The sequence below is a fragment of the Hemicordylus capensis genome, chromosome 1 (genome assembly GCF_027244095.1).
Source record: "Hemicordylus capensis ecotype Gifberg chromosome 1, rHemCap1.1.pri, whole genome shotgun sequence".
Classification (NCBI taxonomy): Eukaryota; Metazoa; Chordata; class Lepidosauria; order Squamata; family Cordylidae; genus Hemicordylus; species Hemicordylus capensis.
The window spans coordinates 190,310,633-190,334,539 of NC_069657.1; the positions used below are offsets into that span (position 1 = coordinate 190,310,633).

At 42.0% G+C, this 23,907-nt stretch overlaps 1 long non-coding RNA gene across 1 annotated transcript in view; it reads right to left on the reverse strand.

The window, feature by feature from the left end:
• LOC128346236 (uncharacterized) overlaps positions 1-22,669 on the reverse strand; it is a 36,798-nt gene extending 14,129 nt beyond the window's left edge. Inside the window, exons 1-2 of the long non-coding RNA XR_008316856.1 lie at positions 22,563-22,669; positions 2,936-2,996 (exon numbers count right to left, since the gene is read on the reverse strand). This is a non-coding gene — a long non-coding RNA (uncharacterized LOC128346236). The remainder of the gene's footprint in view (positions 1-2,935; positions 2,997-22,562) is intronic.
• Between the last annotated feature and the right edge of the window lie 1,238 nt (positions 22,670-23,907).

Below are 23,907 nucleotides of genomic sequence, written 5' to 3' on the forward strand. Positions count from 1 at the left end.
CCTGGTGGTGCCTGCTCCGGCTGCTACTTCTTCTCCTCCAGACCAGAAGCTCAGACCAGCAAGTCAAGTTGGGGGATGTTACTACATAGGGCCGTGAGAGACTATTGGCTCCCCAAGCCATCTGATTCACCCTGGGCTGATTGACTGCCACTTCCTTTCTGGCCGTGGTCAAGGGGGCACTCTGTAACAACAAGAAAAGGTCAGCCAGTCCTTCTACCCGTAAGCTGTCTTGGTGGCACAGAGGAGGAGGCACCTGACTCCTAGTGCAGAGAGTGATGCAGCACAGCAGCTCATAGGACTAGACCATCTGTGTGCAGTTAAACAAGCACCCTGCAAGCATAGACGACCATGTGGAGTTGCACCTTAGCTGAATTTTAGCTTCTTGGAAGAGTAGCTTGCATCCCTGGGGCCTGAGAATGAATGAGCTTGTGGTTGGTTGTTGGCGAAGTATGGAAGGGCATGAAGGGCCTGGCCACTGTGCTGAGCACCTAGCAGCGCAGTGGTGGCCGAGCAGGTGAGGGAGTGCTTGATTGATTAATGAAGGATGGGATTTTGTGAGGCCCTTGCAGGGTTGCACTCTTAATCTTGAAGGGCCATAGCTCATCGGAAGCGCATCTGCTTTGCATGCAGAAGGCCCCAGTTTCAATCCCTGGCATCACCAGGTAAGGCTGGGTCAGACTCCTCCTGCCTGAAACCACAGAGAAGCTGCTGCCAGTCAGTGTAGACAATACTGAGCTAGATGGACCAATGTTCTGACTCAGTACAAGGCAGCTTCCTATATTTAATTTTAATTAGATAGATGCTTTGCATGCATTGTGCAGCATTTTTAATTTCTAGTTAAACAATTTCAGGACTGGGGAAACTCTTCTGGAGGCCTTGGATTGCTAATCAGTGTAGATAATCCAGGGCCAGATAAGCCAACATTCTGACTCGGGAGAAGGCAGCTTCATCTGTTAATATCGTCAATGCCCAGCATTTATGAAAAGGGGAAAAAAATTGTCATATTTAGTTATTCTTCAAACTACAGTACAATTTGATGAAGAGTATGTTGAGCACTATCCCAGAAAAGGAGCTTGATTCTTTAATATATGCATTTCAAAAAAGAGGGTCTTTTAAAAGGATTTTTTAAAAAACTGTTTTGATCTGTGTAACATGATTGTCTCTGGAAATATTCTGTCACTCGGTAATGCTTCCAGACACATTCATGGTGGCCAACTTTGATCATAAAAATGCAAGAGATTCCTAGACTTTTTTCTATTAGCATAAAAAACAAGGCTAGTCTTGTCAGAAATCCCCAAATATGCATTTTGAATCAAGTTACAGCTAACTGCTACACAAAGACTCAGTGTCTTGATGCTAATTCACTGAAAATGGCTTGGCCTCTAGGAATTTCCCATTGGCACTTACTGGAATTGATCTCAAAATGGCAATTGGGGCAGGGTGGGGGAGAGGGGGACCGGTCATTGAAAGTACATTCAGGCTGACATCCCTAAATCCTAATGCTTAGGGCATTGCTGGAAAAAAGAGCACCAAACATACATAACATGATCTAAGGGGTAAACAACAACAACAAAACCCCTTTTCCTGTAGAAAGTGGAAACATTATGTATAGCATTCTTAATGGAAACTAAAAAGACATAACTGTAATGTGAGGTAAATGTGATTTTTGTGCCTCTGTGCTCATGTACATATGATTAGCACCCAAATATTAGGATAGAAGCTAAATAGATAAACATGGATGCAGAGAATGCTGTGTTGTACACAGTTGCATATAACCATGGGCAGAAATGTGATACAGCACTGGCGAAACATGGACACACAAATGTTAGAAGCCACTGCACCTTCTCAAAAATGGTAATCACTGATAGCTCCTCAAAAAGTGTTTTCCATTGCATGTATGTATGTATGTATGTATGTATGTATATACTCATGTTTATATTATTTATCCAGCAATTCATATTAAACAATACAGCAGAAGTTATGCACTTCACTTTTGATTGCAACATGTGATCATTTTAATTATCCAAAGAAAGATGATTTGATGTGCTCTTCTATGCATATCTATGCATCTTCATATTTAGTCATTTAAAAAAAAATCAATGGGACTTGAAAGAGCTGCTACTCATTTGCCCCATTGATTTCAAGAGGGTTTCAATGGGATTAACTTTTCAGGATCAGGGCCATCATGTACATTCTTTAGGTACAATTCAGTAAAAGTTTATCACTGTTTAATCCTTTGGGGGTATGATCCAATACACATTAAAAACTTTTGATTCCTGCTTGATTTATACAAGAGAGATTCATGCATGTGCTTCACTCTCCCACTGACACCAACATAACTTAAAGGTTCTTTGCTTTGGTGTCTGTTGATTCCAAAAGGAATCTTAAGCTCTCTCTCTTGTTGACATGAATGGTCTTTAAAAGTGTTCATTTTGTCCACAGCATAAAGAAGATCTAATGGCTATATCTACAACTATATTTAGATGTAGATATATGTGTGGGTTTAAAAAAAAAATCAAGTGAAATTAATTGTAGTTTCTCCTTGATTTAACAAGACCTTGGGGTTTCACTCAGAATCCATAAGTAACATACACATGCATGATAGTTAGGCTAGTTAATTTATTTTCCCACTGAAGAGATGTGTTTATTTTTTGAGCCAAGATGTGAAAAGTTCATTCATTGTCAGAATGTGTCGCTAAGAATAAACATGCGGTTTCACTTTAGGCCAGCTCAGGAAAGACCCTGGGTGTGTAATCTGTGAATTGGCTCTCCGCTGATATTGCCCAGGTTTTGTATTACTAAACTAGGGCTCATAACAACAACAAAAATTTAACCTTTAAATAGAGGCACCAAAATAATTTAAAACAGATTGGAGGGTTTAAAGGGCTTGGAGAGTAAGCAGCTCATATTTCAGTTCCTCCCCTCTAGGGCCTACCTATTTGGTGTTCAAAGTTCATCTCCTATTGCAGGGGCTCGTGTTCACTTCTTTGCTTGCACTGTATTGATGAAATGTCCAAAGTTTAAAACAAACATAAAATAAAATGCAGCTTTTTTTTTAAACCCTCTCCTAAAACAACAGGTTGGCTGTTATTGGACAGGGAATAGGACAAATCATCCAGCACTTTTAAGAGAGACAAAGAAGAGGAGGGAGGAGAAAATGTAGAGGATTTTGAAGGGATGTTTGTTTTAGGATTTATTTATTTTTTAATTTTCAACACAAAGTTCCTCTAGGTTATAAGGCCCATTTTTTGTTCTTTTATTAAAAATTTCCTTGTAATTCATTCAGACTTTCTTGCCACTGGGTACTGACAAATAGCAAGAAGAAACAATTGCACTCCATATGTATCACTTTATAGCATATCTCTGATTATGGAAACAATAGATTTTGCAGCTGGCTTTGGTGTCTCTTTGTCCAAATAGCCTTTAGAAGTAATATACTTTCCTAGTTTTTAATAAAAGTGTATTGCTATGTTAAATGTGTGGGATGTGTTTTGAAACACAGCTCTGCATTTAGCATGAGACCAGGGTAGAGAAAGAACCAAATGACAAAAATCCCTACAGTAGTCAAGATCTGAGCAAATAACATCTTTTGCTACATTTTTTTTTGAGACAGAGAAGAATTTTTTCTTTCATTAGACATAAGACATTTATTCACTTAACATTTTTCAGCAGGACAATCCTAAATATCATACCACAGAAAATGTGCCTTCAATCCACCGCACATTTATGCAAATGTAATTCCCACTTAAATCAAAGGGACTTGTGTGCTATTGACTGCACACTGAATGGAAGCTGTTGATTGTTGCCAGCTGACAGCTTGTCTTATGAGAAAACGTATAAAGTTACCCTTCCAAAAGCTTTCTAGGATTTCAGATTATTTCTTTAAACACCTCCTCTTGAGTCACTCTCATAAAACCTCTACTGTTTTTATGCTCAAATGTTATGCTTAAAATATCACCACTCATGGTGGATTGTGGAAATGAGCATAAGCCATTGGTGTGCAAATTAAGAAGGCAAAATCAGCACCAAATAGATTTTTGAATAGTCTCTTCAACTGAATCCAATAAAGTCCTCCCATAATCAGAAAATGGCAAAAAGAAAGACACCATCAGTAGTGAAGGACACTCATCTTGAGCAGCATAAGAGATTATTGGTTTTCTTCTAACACACTGTGACAACTGCAGTCATTTTCTGTAGGAGTCAAACATCTGATGGAGGAGGCACTGGTAAACCACTCCTGTATTCTACCAAGAAAATCACTTGGAATGTGATTGCTAGGAGTCAACACCGACTCGACGGCACAATCTTTCCTTTTCTAACAGCATTAAAAATCTTCATATTTCTTTCCTTAGAGAAATAGTTATAATCTTCGATATGTATATAATTACAGAATAGAGATGGATATGCTCAATACAATGCTGTGTATTTTACCATCATGACACAAGTTCTGCAGTTGATAAGCCTGATGTATGCCTAAATCCCGACTGCCTCTTAATATACAGATATACTCAATGCAGTTTTGCATTGGTCTCTTGCTCCTGGGGCAGGCCTATTATTCTCATCAATGTTGTTCATTATGTACATAATTGCTATTGATGTACAGAACGCTATACAATTATTCAAAAAATATGCAAGGATCCAAACTAATAAACACACTGTTAACATTTAGAAGTGATTTAAAATGGGCTGTTTCCTGCTGCCTTTCATCTATTTCCAATGGTTTGTCCTAGTTGGATGAGATTCTGTGATGTCACAGAATGTTTGCCAATATTATAACTGGAATGGGAATCACACTTCATCTGTAGCAGTACCCTCTGCATTAGAGAGAGAATTGGGCTATAGGACAAAGGATAATGCCCTATACACTCCTTTGGATATTTCAGAGAGTTGTGCATTAAGCATAGTCAAGACTTACATATACATTCTACATTCTTATTTATTTGGAAGGTTAATGAAAATGCAAATGAAATAGTTCCTTTATATGGGGTTTATTTTTCATGAGCACCCGTTGTAAGGCTAATTGATTATGTCAGACGCTCTATAAATATTGATAGCATATGGAAAGGTTAAGTTGGGGGTCTCCTCATAACAGGATTTGTACCTTTTATTGATGGTGCAGCCATTACCTCACTATAATACAAATTGTTCGCATCTGAAAGATAGTAGCTAGCAAATCCAGTTAATTCATATGCAGTAAGAATGGTATCTCTGGTACAAAGCATTGTTGGTATATGCAGTAAAGGAGGTTGTTACTAGGAAAGGACAACAACTTGTTAGAGCAATTTTTGGTTGTATTGCCAATTGTCTTCTCATTTGTATTAAATTATATGTACTGTGAAACATTAGGAGGTATTTATCATCATCATCATTAAGCATCTTGCTCCCAAATATTTATTCTCAATTGGAGGACATATTTTTCACTATTTATATTCTTTGTAGGGCATCCGTTTTGTTTTGTTTTTTAAATCTACACTGTTGATAGAGCAAGACTGTTTTCTCATCTGAGCTCAGTTTGACAACTCAATTTTCAGAAATGGTCAGCGGTAGAAAATACTATGGAGAATTTGTTTTTGTTTTTTAAACACCACAGTTATCTCGTTACACTGCCTAGAGTGCCATAGGGCTATAAAACATTCATCAGTATATCTGACTGGCCAACTTATTGACGATTAAGGACAAGTTTAGTGAGATCTCTCCTTTTTGAAAATATGAAAAAGATGAAAAGTCATCTCTTGTGATTCAGGAAACTTTTCCAGTCCAGAAATCTGTGGACTCTCCCCACCAGCCAAAGACATAATGGCAGAAGTAATCAAAGAATTACTAACTGAGCAAGATAACTACACATACAAGTGGGAATGCCAGCTCTGGGAAATTCACCCTGTCTAGGAATATTCTCTCATATATATACTAGGGGAGGAGATCCCTGTGCAGAACTCTTCTTCACTCATGCATTGCTCCTTCACTGGAACATAATCTATACTTTATTTAGAATTTATTTTCCAAAGGATAAATTATTTATTTTTGCATTCACTTGATAGAACTATGTCCTCATTAAATATCCTCCAAATGCCATCTGTGAGATAAAGTATTTAACTAATGGATACTTTATTAATTAGTTACAACCTATAAAAATGTTACTGTAATTCAGGGGGTTGTTGAGTAAGTAAGAAAGTAGAATCTGTGACATTCTGATGAAGCCCAGTTCAGACATTATATTGTACATGCATATAGGTGTCTGAACACATGTTTCTGAATGCACGTGCATTCATTTTGAATGTCAATGTGGGTATAGGCCTCCGCAAATGCAGGCTACAGATAGGGGCTACAGTGTATGACTGTGTGTGCATTGAACATAATGTGTGAATAACTATAAGTGTGTACAGATCTGTATGTGCGTATACTGTACAGAGATTGTACATGAGCATAAAATGTGAATAGGGTGAGTATTTCAAATTGTGGATACGTTTTAAATCAACTGTAATGTAAATATTAGATGACAGAGAGCTAGAAAATGGGGGTTAGTTTCGTTATAGGTGGATTTCAGTGCACAGTATTCCATCTTTAAATCAAAACTTTATTTGCATTATAAAATGCCCCCTTAGCTTATTTGGAGCATACGAAACCACCTTTACTAAGTCAGAAAGTTGGCCTCATCCAGCCCAGTATTTACACTGACTGGCAGCAGCTGCTCAGGCGGGCTGAATCTACCACTGGGCAACTGTGTGCAGTGAGCTGGGGTGACCAATGGGGCCAGGGCTGGAGGGGGGCTCCCAATGAGGATCAGGGCCTACCTTCACAGCCATGTGCCCATCTCTCTTCCTCTGTCCTTGTCACCAACAAAGAGCCAGCCCTGGCACAGGCTAATGATATCACGGCTTGGTGACATGTGGTGGGCAGTGACATCATCAGCCCACACACTGGCTCTTTGCCAGTGCCCACAAGGGAGGGAGGCAGGCAGAGGCTGTAGAGGGCAGTAGGGAGGGTGGGGCAGGCAGGCAGTTGGGGCCAGCAGTGGACGGGGGTTAGTACTGGTGGCAGGAGCAGCATCTGCCAAAAAATTAGGAAAAGGGGAGATGCGGTGAAAAAGCAGGATGGAGAGAATCATAAAGGTAGAACTATCAAGCAAATGTTTTTCTAGTGGATAGCTAGAGAAGCAGTGATAGTGATGAGGGAGAAAACAGAGGTTGTGGGCGCTGTGGAAGAGCTGTGGTAGACAATGAAGGGAAAGAATGTCTCAACTTGACATTGTGTTCCAGTGCAGGGCAATGCATCACATTGCAAGCATCATCTGGAAACATTTGAGAAGAATATAGACGTGTGTAAATAATATCTGACACTTCAAAAGAAAACAACAGTGGCAAATTGAGTGGCGAGAAACCTCTGCTAAGCAGAGAGTAAATGCAATGTATAGGGTCAATTTAAATGTCTAAAGAAAAGACTGGGGGAAAGCAAACAACAAAAAGCAGAAGTGAGTTGCTTCTGTGTTGCAGAATCTAAAAACCCAAATAAAAAGAGAGAGGACATCTGCCTGGAAAATATGAGTAACCACAGAAACATGAATATAAAATCTACATACTGAAAGTAAAATCCACACGCTTGTTTGCATGGTACACAGCCATTGGGCAATGGAGGAACATTGCCCAATATATATGTATGTGGCAGTGTCCTATGTTCCTATGTTTCCTGCCATATACTGAGTCAGACCATTGGTCTATCTAGCTCAGTATGTATTGTCTTCACAGACTGGCAGCAGCTTCTCCAAGGTTGCAGGCAGGAATCTCTCCCAGTCCTATCTTGGAAAAGCCAGGGAGGGAACTTGGAACCTTCTGCTCTTCCCAGAGCGGCTCCATCCCCTGAGGGGAATATCTTACAGTGTTCACTCATCAAGTCTCCCATTCATATGCAACCAGGGCAGACCCTGCTTAGCTATGGGGACAAGTCATGCTTGCTACCACAAGACCAGCTCTCCTCTCCCAGATGCCCTCTCCCGGGCCTGCCACCTCTGGCCTCCATGGTTGGGCCGCGGCGGCGGCAGCCAATCCTCCTGGATGCGCCTCAGCCAATCAGGTGCGTCCGCCACCCAGCCAATCAGCTGGGCTCTGGGACGCACATTCCAAGGCACACCCAGGAGAATTAATATAATAGATAGATATCCAGGGTTGAGTAAGTAGCTTTGGAAAAGCTGTTGCATATGTGTAAAGGTATATTACTTATCATTTCTAAACCTTAAGAGTGGTACCCTGGTAATGAGTAGTTTGTAGTCCTGGCCACACTGGCCTGCCTTATGCTGCAATGCAAACCTAAGGCTACGGTGCTGGCTTCCAGGGACCACAATGGTTCACTTTTGCATTGCCTTGCTGTTTGGCATCTCAATTGTCCTAACCTTACGTCTTATCTCTGCACTTAATGGAATTCCTGGCACTGAATATTCTCCAACTATCTTCAGTTCTGGTAGGGCAAATGCTCTGGGTTGAATGAGTCGGGGTATGGGCGACAGTGCAGATGTGCAGAAGGTTAAAAGCACAGTAATATTGCTGGGAGGATAAAGACACTACCGATGATTCAAATATGTGTTAATTGGATAGCAAGTGCACATAAAGATTCTATAAAGCACTATATTTTAAACTGAGAAGTCAATATAATGTGCATTTCAATGACTTATTGGAGACAGAGGTGCAATTTTTCCATCGGAAATATAAAGAAATGACATCTTTGCGCTACATACAAAGTAGAAAGCAAATTAACAGACTTTTGACTGTATGTAGACATTTTGTAAAAAGGATCTTTAATCCTTCATAATGACAACTTTAGAAGATTGGCTTTTCATTTTCCAGAAGGAGCAGTTTTACTTTTTTATATTGTTGCATTTTAAGAATGTTTATGAGTTTTATTGTTTGTGCTGTTTTTATATTGGTGATCTTAGTATTGGAAGCTGCCAGGAGACTGGAATATAAATACTTTAAATAAATGCATACATACATACATCATTCGTAAAATAATGGCTGGCATTCAGAGCAATGGCACACTTTTATGGAATGAGCAAATTTGGGCTACTGCAAGAAATTAGCTTAGTTGCACTATAGTGCTCTTGTGCAAAAGCTGCTGCCATTGAAATAAATGAAGTGGGCTACATTCACACAACTGTTGTGGAACCACAAGCATGACAAGAGTTCAAGTCCTAGACTTCCAACTAGTTAGCACAGCAAGTTTGTGCTAGCCCAATGTCCTTGCTCTGGATATCCACCTCTACCTTGAAAACATGGCATGCAACAATAATGGGACATTTTAACTAACCACTTTTAGCTGAGATGGGCTTGGTGAGCACCGGAGACAGAACCTCTTCAGTGGTGGCCCCATATTGGTGCAACACCCTCCTCCTCGGACAGGTGCAGCAGGCTCCCTCTTCTCCCACCTTTGAACTGCATCTACCCTCCCTTTTGCCGCATAGCTTTTAAAGTAATATTTTATCAGTGAAGCCAACTTTTATACTGGCTGCTTTGAGACTGCTTGTTCTGTTGTATTGCATTTTTATATTCTTATTTTTTATGAACCACTTTGTGCCTGTTTTTAACAAAGAAAGGCAGGATTAAATTAAATACAATAAATAAATAAAACTGCCCACACGGTATGATCACATCTGTGTACGCTTCAACTGTATAGGTTCGTCTGTAATGCTCCTATGAGTATTCTGTAATACTCAGCATCAGTGCAATAATGTAGCACCTCAGTTTTATGTTTCAAGCATCAGGCTGGAGTATCACTCTAGAGAGTCGGTGTATAGCATGCTGGACGTAAGGTGGGGAGCCCTATTCTCAAATCCCTGCTTAGCTATGAAACATATTCTGAAGATAAAACAGGGAAGAAACAGGGGAGGAGGAACCCCAAGCCCTTTGGAGAAAAGATGAAATTAAAATGTAATTGATCCATAAGGAAAATATCCACTTGCAAATAAGCATTCCAGCTTACGGTTTCAAAAGGAAGCTAGCTATCATGTCCTACCTGTATGCAAATCTGCTTGTGAATTTCAGCTGGCAGAATGGTGAACTACCTAGAAGCTGATGTGTACATATTCCAGGCTTCAGTCAGGAGAAGAACATTTATTCAATTGCTTCCATCCCAATACGTGTTCCTTAAAAATGTTCCTATACTGCAGTGATTGTTTATTTTATTTATTTGAATGAATAAATGAACTCATTAATATATGTAGTAAATTTAACGGAATGAATTATAATCAGTTCAAGAAAACAGCTGAAAAACCATTTGCTTCTTCATATTTAATTTATATTTCGGGGGACTCTGTTGAAGTAAATGCCGAATTGTATCAGTAGATGATGGAAATGAGAGTTAAATTGTAGTAGAAGACACTTTTAGTAGAAGACACATTGTAGTTGTTGGTGCTTCTGATATGTCAGAAGAAATTAGGAGGTCTAACAGCCCGAAATGTTGGCATTCTGACCCAAACTGAGCCGTCCTTCTACGGTCCCTGGGAAACTTGGCTGATGCTGGAATGGTAGTTTTTTCTGAGGTTCCAAACATGGCAGCAGGCTTAGAAAAATGAAACCCTTGCAGCACCTAGCATTGCAAACCCAGACCCAAATAATGACAGGACATGCATAGTTGGAAGAAACTATGGCCACTTCATTAAATAATTATAAAACCTGCAATGAGGAATTGAACAAAATGTGGGTCAATCTCATAGGGGGTATGCCCAAAGGAGGGTGAAGGACTGGGCTTTGATTCGGCTTGGAATCAGTCTGAACCTTATCTTGACAATGAGGTTACCCCCGATGAGGGGATGCATTCCCACTCACCATAGCAGCCCTCCAGCCCAACACCATTGCAAATTAGCCTACCCTGACCCGCACTCAACTGTAAAGTGACCAATTAACCCGGTGACAACCTTAACAAAGTGAGTGAGAAGTAGGCGAAAAAAGGCCTCAACCATAGCCAATCGGCTGAGACCCAAATAATTCCTACTTGGCCCCCAAAGGTGACTCGAATATCCCACACTGAGTTCAGGGATGGGCGGGAGGGTGCCTGCCCGCAGAGCAATTGAGGGAGACTGAGAAGGAGCCGACTGATTATGCAGGTGCTCCTGTAAGTTGATTGGTCCACCTGCAACATGTGATGAGGGACAATAATGGCAGCCTGCATGCCTGCTTCTTGGGCAGGGCCCACAACTCCATCCCCCTTTTGTCTCGTATCACCGCTGATGCAGCGAAGAGGGAAGGAAGCGTCTATGTAGGAGCACTAGTGGAGCCAGACTGTGGGCAGCTCGTGTCCAGCTGCCGCTGTGGCCCCGCTTGCACCCCCCCACACACACACACATCTGAAGTCAAACGTGGGGGGTTAGCCACACCCCCGTGTCTGATGTCAGACACTGGAGGCGTGGTCTGGCTCCCAAATAGGGCCGCACGGCCCCATTCGGGAGTTAGATCCAGGCTGGCTCTGCGTCCACAGTGTGGCCAGGAGCGGCTCTTCCCTGCCTTAAAGACAGGGAGAGCTGCTTCTGGCTGCACTGCAAACACAGTGCGGGCCATCCAACTCCCGAACAGGGCTGCGCGGCCCCGTTCGGGAGCTAGATTGGGGCCAGAGCTGTGTTCGCAGTGCAGCCAGAAGCAGCTCTCCCTGCCTTTAAGGCAGGGGAAAGACACACCTGGCCGCACAGTGAATGCAGCGCCAGCAATTTAACTCCCGAACAGGGCCGCGCGGCCCCACTCAGGAGCTAAACCTGCACCCCTGCGTCTGATGTCAGATATGGGGTAGGGGGTGGTCAGGGCCACGAGGTGCGGCCCCTGAGTGGTGGCAGCCTAGGTTCTTTGAATCCGGTCACCCAATCGTGGCTACGCCCCTGTGTAGGAGAAAAAGATAGGAAATTGCTTTTTTAAAACTGAAGCCTCAGACTGAAGAAGAAGTAATGCAGGCTGTCTCCTTGTCCCACCCAGTCTCAGGTACAGGAGAGAGAGGGGGAGAGGGCAGAGGAGAGCAGGCGGGGTCCAACATACTCTGACAGAGTTCCGCAATGATAGCAGGGCTCGAAATTGGAGTTCCAGCTGTCGGAGGCTCCCTGCTGTTTTCCCCTCCAACAATACCTGGCAGTGTTGTCTGTCAGCCAGCATGACTCTAGAGCCCTAGAAATTAGTCCGAGAAATGTACTGGTACATCTGACAGTGCACAAGAGCTGAACTGATACTACATGGAGCAATTCACATGACCTGGTGGTTGGGCAGGCGGGGGAGAGGCAGGGCCCAACTTATCTTCTCCTAGACAATTGCTCTTCATTTATTTGGCATGTGAGCTGCACACCCACACAATCCACACTGCTCCTGGTGGCATGGATCAACAGAGGCCAGGACTTGTTTTCCTGCCGTCCAGATATCCCACAAGGCTATTGGATGGGTGTGGTGGCTTGAGGGATTCCCCCATCAGATGGGCCCTCTAGGCATCTGTCTCTGTGTCTGCTTGGGCTCCGTGGAGACACACGAGCCAGGCAGTCAGGTTAAGGGAACATAGGAAGCTGCCTCTGAAATGTGAAATTGAGAAAACTGAAATCGAGACTGAAAAGTCAGAGAGGTATGGCGCAGGTCAGGTCCTGTAGCTGTCAGATGAAAAGCAAGGGCAAATCTTTTTGGCATCTTCTCCTCCGGAGCAGCCAGTGCAGGCACTGTTGGGGGTGGTGGGGGTGGTAAGAGGCTCCTTTAAGAGTAAATTAGTAGGTGCTTGCCTCTACTACTGGTGCACCTGAAAACTGCTCAGAGCAGCAGCACGCCACCCAGCACCCGGTGGGGCAGGGAATGGGCTCCACCAACTCAGCTGGTGGAGGCCCTTTAACATAGGAACATAGGAAACTGCCATGTACCGAGTCAGACCATGGGTCTATCTAGCTCAGTATTGTCTTCCCAGACTGGCAGCGGCTTCTCCAAGGTTGCAGGCAGGAATCTCTCTCAGCCCTATCTTGGAGAAGCCGGAGAGGGAACTTGGAACCTTCTGCTCTTCCCAGAGTGGCTCCATCCCCTGAGGGGAACATCTTACAGTGCTCACATGTGGTCTCCCATTCAAATGCAAGCAGGGCAGACCCTGCTTAGCTAGGGGGACAAGTCATGCTTGCGACCACAAGACCAGCTCTCCTCTCTTCCCCTCTCAAGGGAATGCTTGCTCCCTTAACCTTGGCTAAGAGCCGGGGTAAGGAATGCCGTTAGACTGTGCAGGAGTGCCGGGATCCATGCGGATCCCAGAGCTCCACACAAGCAGCCGAGCCCAGGCTGGGCTGACTTAGCCTGTGCTAGGCTGCTCATGAGACCAGCTTCCATTTCTTGTTTTGAGTTCATTTTTGTGCATGTTGAGTGTGCCTATTTTTAGCACTTTTTGAAAACCTGTTCATGTTGTTTTGATGCTGCCTTCAGTCCCGTTTTCCTTCCTCTTCTTTGCCCTCACTGCCATTTAATACTATTAGCTGTGATGATACACACAATTTTGTCAATGCTGCTTACGTCTGATGTGATGACATCACAAATGCTTGTGAATTATGTGGGTTGTCACACCCACTCACATTCAATGCCAATGTGGACAAATGATGTAGAAGACCATGAAGAAAAAGAAGGAAAACAGCACGGGGAAACAACATCAGCCAAGACTATGAAAGGGTGCTGAACAACATTAAGCACAATGTTCATATTAGTGAGGTGAGAACTTCTTTTGATAACTTGCTTGGTTTCAATGAACGTATTTCTTTCAAAGCAAACATTTAAATGAGAGAGAATTTTGGGGGCAACCCTAGAGTGCCTGCAGCACAGAGCTCCAGAGGCTGGGATGATGCCGGACGACATGTGTAATGCACTTGGGGATTCCCCCAGGGGAGGGGCATTCTAGGCACCCATCTCTGAATCCGATGGGGCTAAACATAGCCCCAGTGAACACACAATCCTGGAGCCCAGGTTAAGGGTTCAGTCGAGCCCTTAACTCTGGCTAAGAGCCGGAATACAAAGCAGGGCTGGTGGCACTGCCCTGCTGGGATCGGGCCTGATCCTGGTGGTTTTCATGTGCAGCCGCCTAACCCAAGCTGGTTTTCCCTAGCCTAGGTGTGCATGTGAGAATAGCCTCATTATGTTTTCTTTACATCCAAACACAAGTTAATCACACAGGAATAATGATTTCAAGAACTCTTCGAAAAAGCTCTGTATGTTTTCCATGGTAGTCTTCCTTTTACAACTTCACCAGTATAGCAACTAAAAGGACAATCTTTTTGAATAATTCTGGACTACACTACAAAGGTCTCATTATCAATAGCAAACATCATTTCTCAGTTCAAAGAAAATGCACAAGATCCTCCCAATTGCAAAGAGGTGGTAACGGCCAAACAATATTGTTACATTTGTTGAGAGCTTCCTAGTATGTTTGAAGAAAGGCGGGATATAAATTTTGATACAAATAAATTCACAAGCATAGCAGAATGAGGTCCAGATGTGGAAAGGTTTCAGTGTCCTTCCAATCGTTTGTTGCATTGTACTGTGACATGCTCTTAACTCCCCAAAATTATTCCAAGGGACAATTTTGCACAGTTCTTTCACACATGAGATGAACAAGTGCATGTTTTTTTTTAATCCCTCCGAAGAAAGACCATAACAACTTGGTTTTTACTTCCAAAATACAGTGGCATGTTAATTGCTTGATCAGCCAAATGAAACTAAATGTAATTAAGACTACTGTGGGGTTAATTTGGTCCATAATTATGTTATATAAACTAAATGAAAATTGTTTCTTTCCTAAATTGCAATTCATTAAAATTACAGATATTAAAATAAGATACTATAAAATTACATGAAGCATGTACACATTAATAGCCATTAGTAATAGCTTGATATTTCTATCTAAGCAACAGTTTATTAGAATGCCAAAAGGTTACATTTGACAACTCACATGGCTGATTTTTTTTCTTCATGTTTTTTCTGCTCCTGTGAGAAACTTGCTCTCCCCCCCCCCAGATCCTGTTTCATGTTTTAGCATTTAGAGGACATGTACTTAACATATTTATTGTACATTGAAAACACTTGTATTAAATACTTTTGGACTGATGTAACTGCATAAACCATTGAGGGTACTTTCACAAATTTATTTATTTATTGATCAAATTTGCATACCACCTGATATGTGTAACTCTAGGAGGTGCACACAAATTTAAAACAACGAACATAAAATAGAGTAAAACCAAAGAAAATGATTTCACAGAATAAAAAAGTTAAAACAATTTCATGGGATAAAAACAATTAAAAGCAGTTTAAAATTAAGACGTTTATTAAAAGTGCCTTTTGATTTCTTTGGTCATTTACAAGAGTGCCTTCTTCTACATGACCTCCAGCACTTGTTCAGGTGATTGGGAGAACTCTACCTACAGCTGCCATCATTTTGATTGGTGGCCACTCGGGGTCTAACCTTCATTATCATCATCTTTGAGCTTTAGAATGTGCTCCTAGCCAAGATATGAGGTTTGCTGGCTTTTAAGGCCGCCTTAAAGACATACCTTTTTGACTAGGCATTTGACAGCTCTCTTACAATTTTTCTAATTGGTTCTGTTTTAATTATGTTTTAATTTCTGCCTTTAATTGGGTTTTTGAATTGATTTATGTCACTTAATTGTTTTTGACTGCTAACTGCCTGAGATTCTTGATTAGGTGGTATAAAAATGTAACAAATAAATAATTTCTCCATCGCTTCTACACTTTTTAATTTGAGACAGAATGCATGGGGGGGAAACAATTTTTCAATTCACATTTTAATCAAGTTCGCTTTTTAATTCAATGCATGGCTACGCAGAACTGATTCAAATGCATTTCTCTAGAAAAGTGGCATTCGTATGCACAGTATTTCCTGTACTTAAGTTCCAGGAAGGAAGAAATGTTTGAGCCCAAGTTTGTCTTTAAAAAGTCACCCAGTGATGTGGAAGCTCTATTCCATTATGTGCAGTTGCTCTGAGTAACTACACTCAGTGGTAAAAGAAATGAACTTAATTTATATGATCATGGGTTATAAAGGCCAAGCGCTGAAAACAGAGGCCATGGCTGAGACTTAGTTAGCTCACAATAAGTCCTGGCTATTCCACTTCTCTAAGTGCAGAATAAGCCACTTAAGACTCTCCACTCTTAAGTCTCGGCTCTCACCATGTTCCCAGTTTACCAAAGCCAATAGTTACAAATGGGTTTCTTTTAATAGATCATTCAGTTTGCAGAATCTCAAGGCCTCCAGTTGTTCTAGCAGTACTGTTCAAGCATGGGGTTTCCTCATTAAATATAGCAAGAGAAGCTATAACAAAGAATATTATAACAAGGAATACTACAGCACGACTCACCTTGTTGCATATTCTACATACCTGAGCACTCCATAGCAGAGACAAGTATGGCCTGCTTGGATTACTCACAATCACAGTCCTACTTCTTTGTCTGCTGGTTGCTCCTCAACATCTCTACAGGCGGAGCAGGAGCAGCCGATGGGGCTGACAGTCCAGTCCAGCAGCCCTTGAGAACTGCGACATGCTCCAGTGTGCCTGCGCAGTTATAATAGTGTGTCACAATGCTCTATTCCAACGGTGCAGGCGTGCTGGAGCACCTCGCAGTTCTCAAGGGCCGCTGGGCCACACAGGCCCAGCGGCTGCTCCCACTTCACCCTCTGCCACCACCATGGGAGGAGTCCAAGGAGTCCTGCTTGGCTTACCCCCCACCCGCTGGAAGCTAGAATTATTGAAAAAATCAGCGGTTCAGCCTCACAATGAGGCAGTGGCGGTGGGTGCAGGGTGGTGGCAGGAGGACCCCCAGGCCTCTGGAGGCCTCCCCAAACCTTGGAGGCCATGGGCCAGGGCCCCAAGGTCCAGGGGTAAGATAGTGTCTGAATAGTACCACAAAAAACTGTAATATGAACTATCACAGTAATTGCATAACTGGAGTAACTAACTCCAATAGATAGCGCTACAATTATTTGTAGTTTTATTTGTCTGATTTGTACTATTTTTCCTTGAAATATGTAGATCACGTTTCAAAATTTAAAATTAAACTGTTGTGTGGCCTTATTTAGAGCGACAGAAAAGAGCAATGTTATTCCAAAAAAGCTATACTTAATAGTAAGTAAAAGGCTAAATTTTGCATGATATAAATAATCAAAACTTCCACCATGTTCAAGGACTGTTTTCTCTAATTAAGTATCACTGAAAATGATCTTAATAATATTTTAGTGCTTCATGCATGAAAATATATACTGATTTTAGTATGTCAGGTAAAGTAGGACACGCAAATTATGTTTCTATTAAACAGTGAGTCACGTTGCATTTAATACACCAAAATAGTTTTGTATATTAAACAGAAAAATCACAGTAGGGGAAAAAAAAAAAGCCCATGAATTTAGTTCAGATGTTGAGCTGCTATGTAAACCAATTATCTATCCTGAGGGAAACAGCTCTGTCTACAACAGCTTCGGCTCTAGGGCCTATTATAAATCCTGGAGTGGGCCGTTGTTTCAGTTCTCAAGGGAATCTATCACGTCACACTAGGAATGGTTGACAATAATTAGAAAGCCTGCTTCTGCCAGTATGGCACACATTTATAATACCTTCCTAAGTGTTATGGGAGATAATGCATAATGTTTTAGAATTCTAGTCAGGGGAAGATGAATCCTAGAAAGGAGGACAACTAAACAATAGCCCCAAACTGGACTGTGACAGGCTAATTATTGTGGCTTCATTATAAGATCTTTTTTTACATAGGTCACCTGGGAAGTGTAATTAAAAATGCATTATTGGTGTATTCTTTTTTTGTACTGAAGCAATTAAATTAAAAAGCCAAAAAAACAATTATGTGAGGAGAAAATAATAATGTTGGTCAACAACGTTTATCTAAGAAAGAGAGAACAAGTTAGGGGTTCATTAGCAGTAAATGTGTTAACGGGAATACCGTTTGAAAAATGAGCCATAGAGCAGCTTTTAAATACTCAGATTAAAGGATTTATAATGTCAAGTTTAACACAGAAATTATAGATAGTATTACATTGCCATGAGTAATAGCACCTTTAATCTGACTTAGTAAAATGATTTGCATCACACTCTGTGTCTGCCCCTATTATAGTGGTGTGTGTGTGTGTATCTATATATAATATTTATCTATAGTATATATGACTATATTCACAAGCACATGCATTTCCAATATAGGAGAATGAAAGATTCTGTAATGTAATATTGTATATTTGTTATATAAGTACTTACAGAACCCTTCTGACATACTATATTCATGATTATTTATTTGTTTGTTTATTTGTTGTACTGTATTTCTATACCACCTGATATATAAATCACCAGGCGGTGTACAAATTAAAACATAAAACAATATAAAACAAATTAAAACAAATTAAATATAAATTTAATTTATAAAACATATAAATTATAAAATAAAACAATATAAAACAAATTAAAACATAAAACAAATTAAAACATAAAACAATATAAAACAAGTTAAAATTCATAAAACAGATAAAATCTCAATAAATAAAAATGCATGTAGGGAGTGGGTTTGTTTGGGTTTTTTGCGATGAAAAATTAGCATGGAAAACGCATCAGACTTGTCAGAATGAACCATTGTGTTTCTGTGGAATGAGGGTGATTTGGGGACCATCCATAGAGAAATCCCAATCTATCTGATCCTACATGAAGCTGGGGGAAAATATTTTTCAGAATGCTTTGCTGGTCAAAAGCGATACTATCTCTATTGTTTGGGCATTCACAAATTCAGGATTGCTACCATGTCAAGGACAACTGGATGGATATGAAATATGTTGACAGTGATGTCAATGTATGGAAGTAATGAAGGATATAAAACGGAACATTCTTTTTTGAGGGAAGGTATTGGGAGAAGTAATGCACACTGAGAATACTAAAGGATCAGAATGAAAGAAGAAAACTTTGCTGTATTACAGCTCTGGTCAGGGTTTCTAGAGTCCGAAACATAGCTCAGATATAGAAAAGGGGAGGAAAGTGTATCAGGAAGGCAATGATAGCTGGTAAGTAACATAATGCCTTGCTGGGGTCAAAGGCAGGCAAACTGAAGCTGAGTACCCTTTCAATTAGGGTGGCCATCTGGCCGGCTTATAGCTGACATGGCTTTTCTTTTTGCTCCCCCTCCATTTGTTTTAGCTCAGCCTAATGCTTGTGAAGATCCATTTAAAGTCTGCATACATTTAAATGAATTAATGTCCACAAATCAGCAATGGCTGGGTTTCTCCCCACCTCCAATGGAGACTGTCACACATTCATTTCCGTCCAGTAAGAGTTTCCTGCAGCGCAGTCAACATGGGCCTCAAAAGAGCAGATCTCTGAAAGCAACTCAGCAAAGAGAGGCTCTTCTAGCCCAACTGCAAAAAGCTCAGAAATATTTCTTAACAATATGTCATGTATTTATTTAATCAATTTGTATTCCTCGCCGCATAAACTGCCTGAGGCAGCTTACGAGAATCATAAAAGCAGACACCTGGTGGTGGCATCTACAGTTTCCCTTACTCCAGAACAAGGAGTCTTACTCTGGAGTAAAGACTTACTCTGAATTCCAGAATAAGGGGAAATGTGGATGGCACCCAGTGCAAAATGCATCTTATTTAAAAACCGAACACTGAAGCAACAGAAAACAAAGAAAGACATTTAAATAAAGAAAGTTATCAAAGACATAAAGGTAACTTCAATAAAACAACTGCTGTGAAACACTTTAAAATCATGAGTTAAAAACCTATTTAAAATCATTTGGTGCCAGATAAAGATATCTGGCACCAAATGACATGCTGCCAGACATAACAAGGTCGGAAGGGCATTCAACAATTGTGGTGGTAGTATGGGAAAGGCCTATTCTCCAGGATCTCAGAGGGGCAGAGAAGGGCCTCACCAGAAGACCTTAAAGTGTGTATCGGAGGAGGCAGATTATAGCCTAATTTATGTTTGCACATCATGGAAGATGCTTCCACCTGGTTTGGGGAATCCCCCCCACCCCACTTCCCCTGTAACTCCTCACCCCATCCTACCCCCATTTCCAAAGGTCTTCTGACCCTCATAAGTGAATTTTCAGGGGGGTTGGGGACTTTCTGGAGTGAGGAATTGTGGTCATACCTCTGTGTGAGCATATGTTAGGATATAACTCATTATTTCCAAGCCATACAGGGCTTTAAAGAGCTAATATAGCAGAGTATCACATTGGCAGATACTCTCTTTATATGAATATGAATACAACAAATACTTATATACCCCTTTTCAACAAAAGTTCCCAAAGTGGTTTACATAGATAAAAACAAACAAACAAACAAACAAACAAACAAACAAACAAACAAACAAAATGGCTCCCTGTCCCTAAAGGGCTCACAATCTAAAAAAGAAACATAAGACAGGCACAAGCAACAGCTGCTGTGCTGGGAACAGATAGGGCCAGTTGCTCTCCCCGTGCTAAATAAAGAGAACCTTCACTTCAAAAGGGCGCCTCTTTGCTCAGTTAGCAGGGGGTGATTTGACAGATTGGGGGTGATTTGGTTTGGGTACAAATCGAATTTAAAAAATCAATGTGCACATCCCTACTAACTACTCTTAGTTACAGTGGCATTTGTACAGGGAAACACTGTAATGGCAACGGCTGATGCTTCCGAGATCAGCAACTGGGAGCGATCCATGACAGTTATGGCATTTCCCTCTGCAGACAAACGCCACTGTAACCGTGAGCATCTAGGAGGAGGGCGTAAGCAGGGTAGGACTTCCAACCTGCTTCGATGCTGAAACTGTAAACATTTGGGGGTTTTGGCTAACAGATGAATAACCTAACTGAGCAGGATTTCAAATCCAGCCCAAGTCCAATACTCCAGCCACCACACCATGCCTAGTGTGCAGGTTCCCAAAACCTCTGGCAAACAGAACAGTCAGCACCATGCAGATCTCCTCAGGAGATGCGGTGGCTTCCTGGGGTTTGGGGGGCCAGGCCGCTGTGTGGTGGCGCTCCACTTCCCCTGATCCCCGGAGCTCCTGACAGACCCAACAACTGGGTGTGGGAGAGCACAACCAGAGCATCCACTTGTCTGGGCAGCCAATCCGTCCACCCAGCAATGAGCAACTGCTCCTGTGCAGGGAGAGAGGGCTAAGCCCGCTCTCCCCGCATGAACCCTCCTGGTGCTTCACACTAATTGTGTGATACGCCCCAAGTAGTCTTACTACTCCACAAAACTGGAGAGAAAACTTTTAAGCGTATCTTATGACAGAGGCCAAGTTAGCCCTCTTCACACATTTCAATGCAGGTACACTAAATGTGCATGTTGGGAGAAGTAGGAGTGCACCCACCATGACCTACATATTCTTCGGAATGGAGCCAATCCTCTGTGGGTGCACGTATTTGCATAGGCTTTGTCTTGGAACCAAAATTGCTCCAAAGTGAAATATAGAGAGAATTTCAGGTTTCTTTCAAGGAGAAACTGAAATGTGAAAATAATTTCAAGGAACCTCTCAAGAAGAATATTTGAGAACTTTCTCAGTGGTTTCTCCACATCCTGGGGACCCTGGTTTCTGTGCTACATAGAGTGTGTAAGGAGTCCATTAACGGATTACCACAATGAACACTTGAGATAACCAACGGTGGGGACACACACCATGTGATTTGGAAAATCAGTAATGAAAAAATTCCGTTTTCTCTTAGAGATGAGAACTGAAAACTGATAAACGCTTCCCCTCACTCACACTAACCTGTCATTACTGAATATATGAGGAAACTGGATAAGCTAATTCACAATTGATATAAGACTTGTGCCTGGCTCTATACCCCATCTTTTAAACTTCAGTGCGTTCTGTATGACGCCTCACCCCCTGCCACATAATGCTATGAAAGTGTTCTAATTCTGGCTGCTAAAACAGAGCATTGGGAAATAATTTCAAAATTGAGGAAGTCATAATAGTTAGGGTCTGTGCAGAGGGAATGTTCCCTGAACCCCTCAGGCCCACCTTCTCCACATCCCCTTCCTCCCCATCTTTCTCTCTTCAGGCTCACATTTTCTTCCTCTTTCCTGTTCCTCTTATTCTCCTTTGACTCACATTCTCCTCCCTTTTCCTCCTTTTCCTCTTTTCAGCTCACATGCACCTCCCCTTTCCTCTCCTCTTTTTCTCCTTGGGCTCAAATGTTCCTCTGTCTCTTTTCCAGAGGATTTCCCCTCTACCTCCCCCTTTCAGAGCTAATTATGGTTAGCATTATTTTGTGCCAAGTCTAGAGATGTGAAGGTCGGGGGGGGGGGGGAACACCACAAAATTTTGGAGAAATTGGGTTTCCTCCCATTTTTTCTTTGTTTATTCTAAAACCAACAAAAAAAATGGGGGGACCAATTTTCCCCATTTTTTCTGTTCTTTTCCAGGCCATCACATCTATAGCCAAGTGTAACACTAACCGTAGTTAGCTTTGAGCCAGAGTTTTAAGCCTGCTTCTAATTAGCAATGTGCACAAAGCATTTTGTGCATGAAACATTTCATGCACATCCAGGACAGTGGAGAGCAGGCCCTTTAAAAGGAGGAAGTCAGGTCTTACCTGCCCCATTGCCCCCTGCTGTCCCAGAGTGACACTGTCAGTATTAAGCAGCTGGGCTCTCTGTTTTGCCGGTTGTATTTGCTAATAAACAGGAAGTTCCCTGTTTTTAGCAGGAAATGGCATCTGAGCATGTGTGTATGCCATCTTGAGTACTCAGTTAAGCACTCAAGATGGTGTCCGCACATGCTCAGATGCCATTTCCTGCTGGGAACTTCCTGTTCCTAAGCAAATGCAGCTGGCAAACAGAGAGCCTGGATGCTTAATACTGAAAGCTGTGCTCTAGGGCGGTGGTGGTGGGGGCAACCGAGGTGCAACCGAGGGGCAGGTAAGACCTGCCTTCCTCCTTTTAAAGTGCCCGCTTGCCCCCAGCTGAAACAATTTGGCAGGAGAAGCTTGAAGCATTTCGGCACATAGAAATAGAGGTGCCGAAACACTTTGAGAACATCGCTACTTTTAACCATTTTGACAGACTCTGATTTAGAACTCTCTTTAGCACTCAACTCACTGTAGCCACACCAAGCAGTGAAATGGGAGAGGAGAGGGAATGTAGAGGTACAACACAGTAGCCAGAGAGGCACTCCTGATCAGGGGTGGGGTTGTAATAAGATGTTGGAAATTGGAGTTAAAATCCTTGTTGATCCACAGACTCTGGTCTGCCAGCCAGAAGGAATGGGGGGCAGAAGCAGGCAGGGGGAGAAGCGGGCTGGCTGGCTGGCTGGCCAGAAAGCCAGGGAAGGCAGAAACAGGCAGCGGGAGAATCAGGCTGTTCACCCAGAAAGCCGGTGGTGATGGGGAGAAAAAGGCAGTGGTGGTGGGTAGGCCAGCTGGAGGCACAAATATTCTGCACCTGGACCAGCTAGTATTGATTAAATCTGCAGGAATTTGTATACAAATGAAAAAATATGACTGAGGAAATGATGACTGACATACCACTCAAGGGTAAGTATGGTGCACACAAGCTACATAGTTGTAAAAATTGTACAAATGATGTTACAGAAAAGAAAGCCAATTATTTCAAATGGGCTTACTCTTGTGTAATGTTAGTTACACAATCTGTGTACATGCATTTGTTGCTAACGAAGCTTAACTGTTGGCTCCCAGGAGCCCCTTGTTTGTGTTTGAGTCTGCAGGCTTGGAGATCTCACTCTGTATATGCTCAGGAGCCTCACAGCATCATGAGCTCTCCATTTATAGCACATGGGGACAGGTCACTTAGTGTCAGTGGTCCAGTCCCCCTAAATTTGGCTCCTAACAAGCAAATTGTAAAGGGGAGCAGATGCATGCCCTCACTAGCATCCTAAATAGACCCCAGAAGTTAACTAAAAGGAGGTTAACTCTCTGCCAA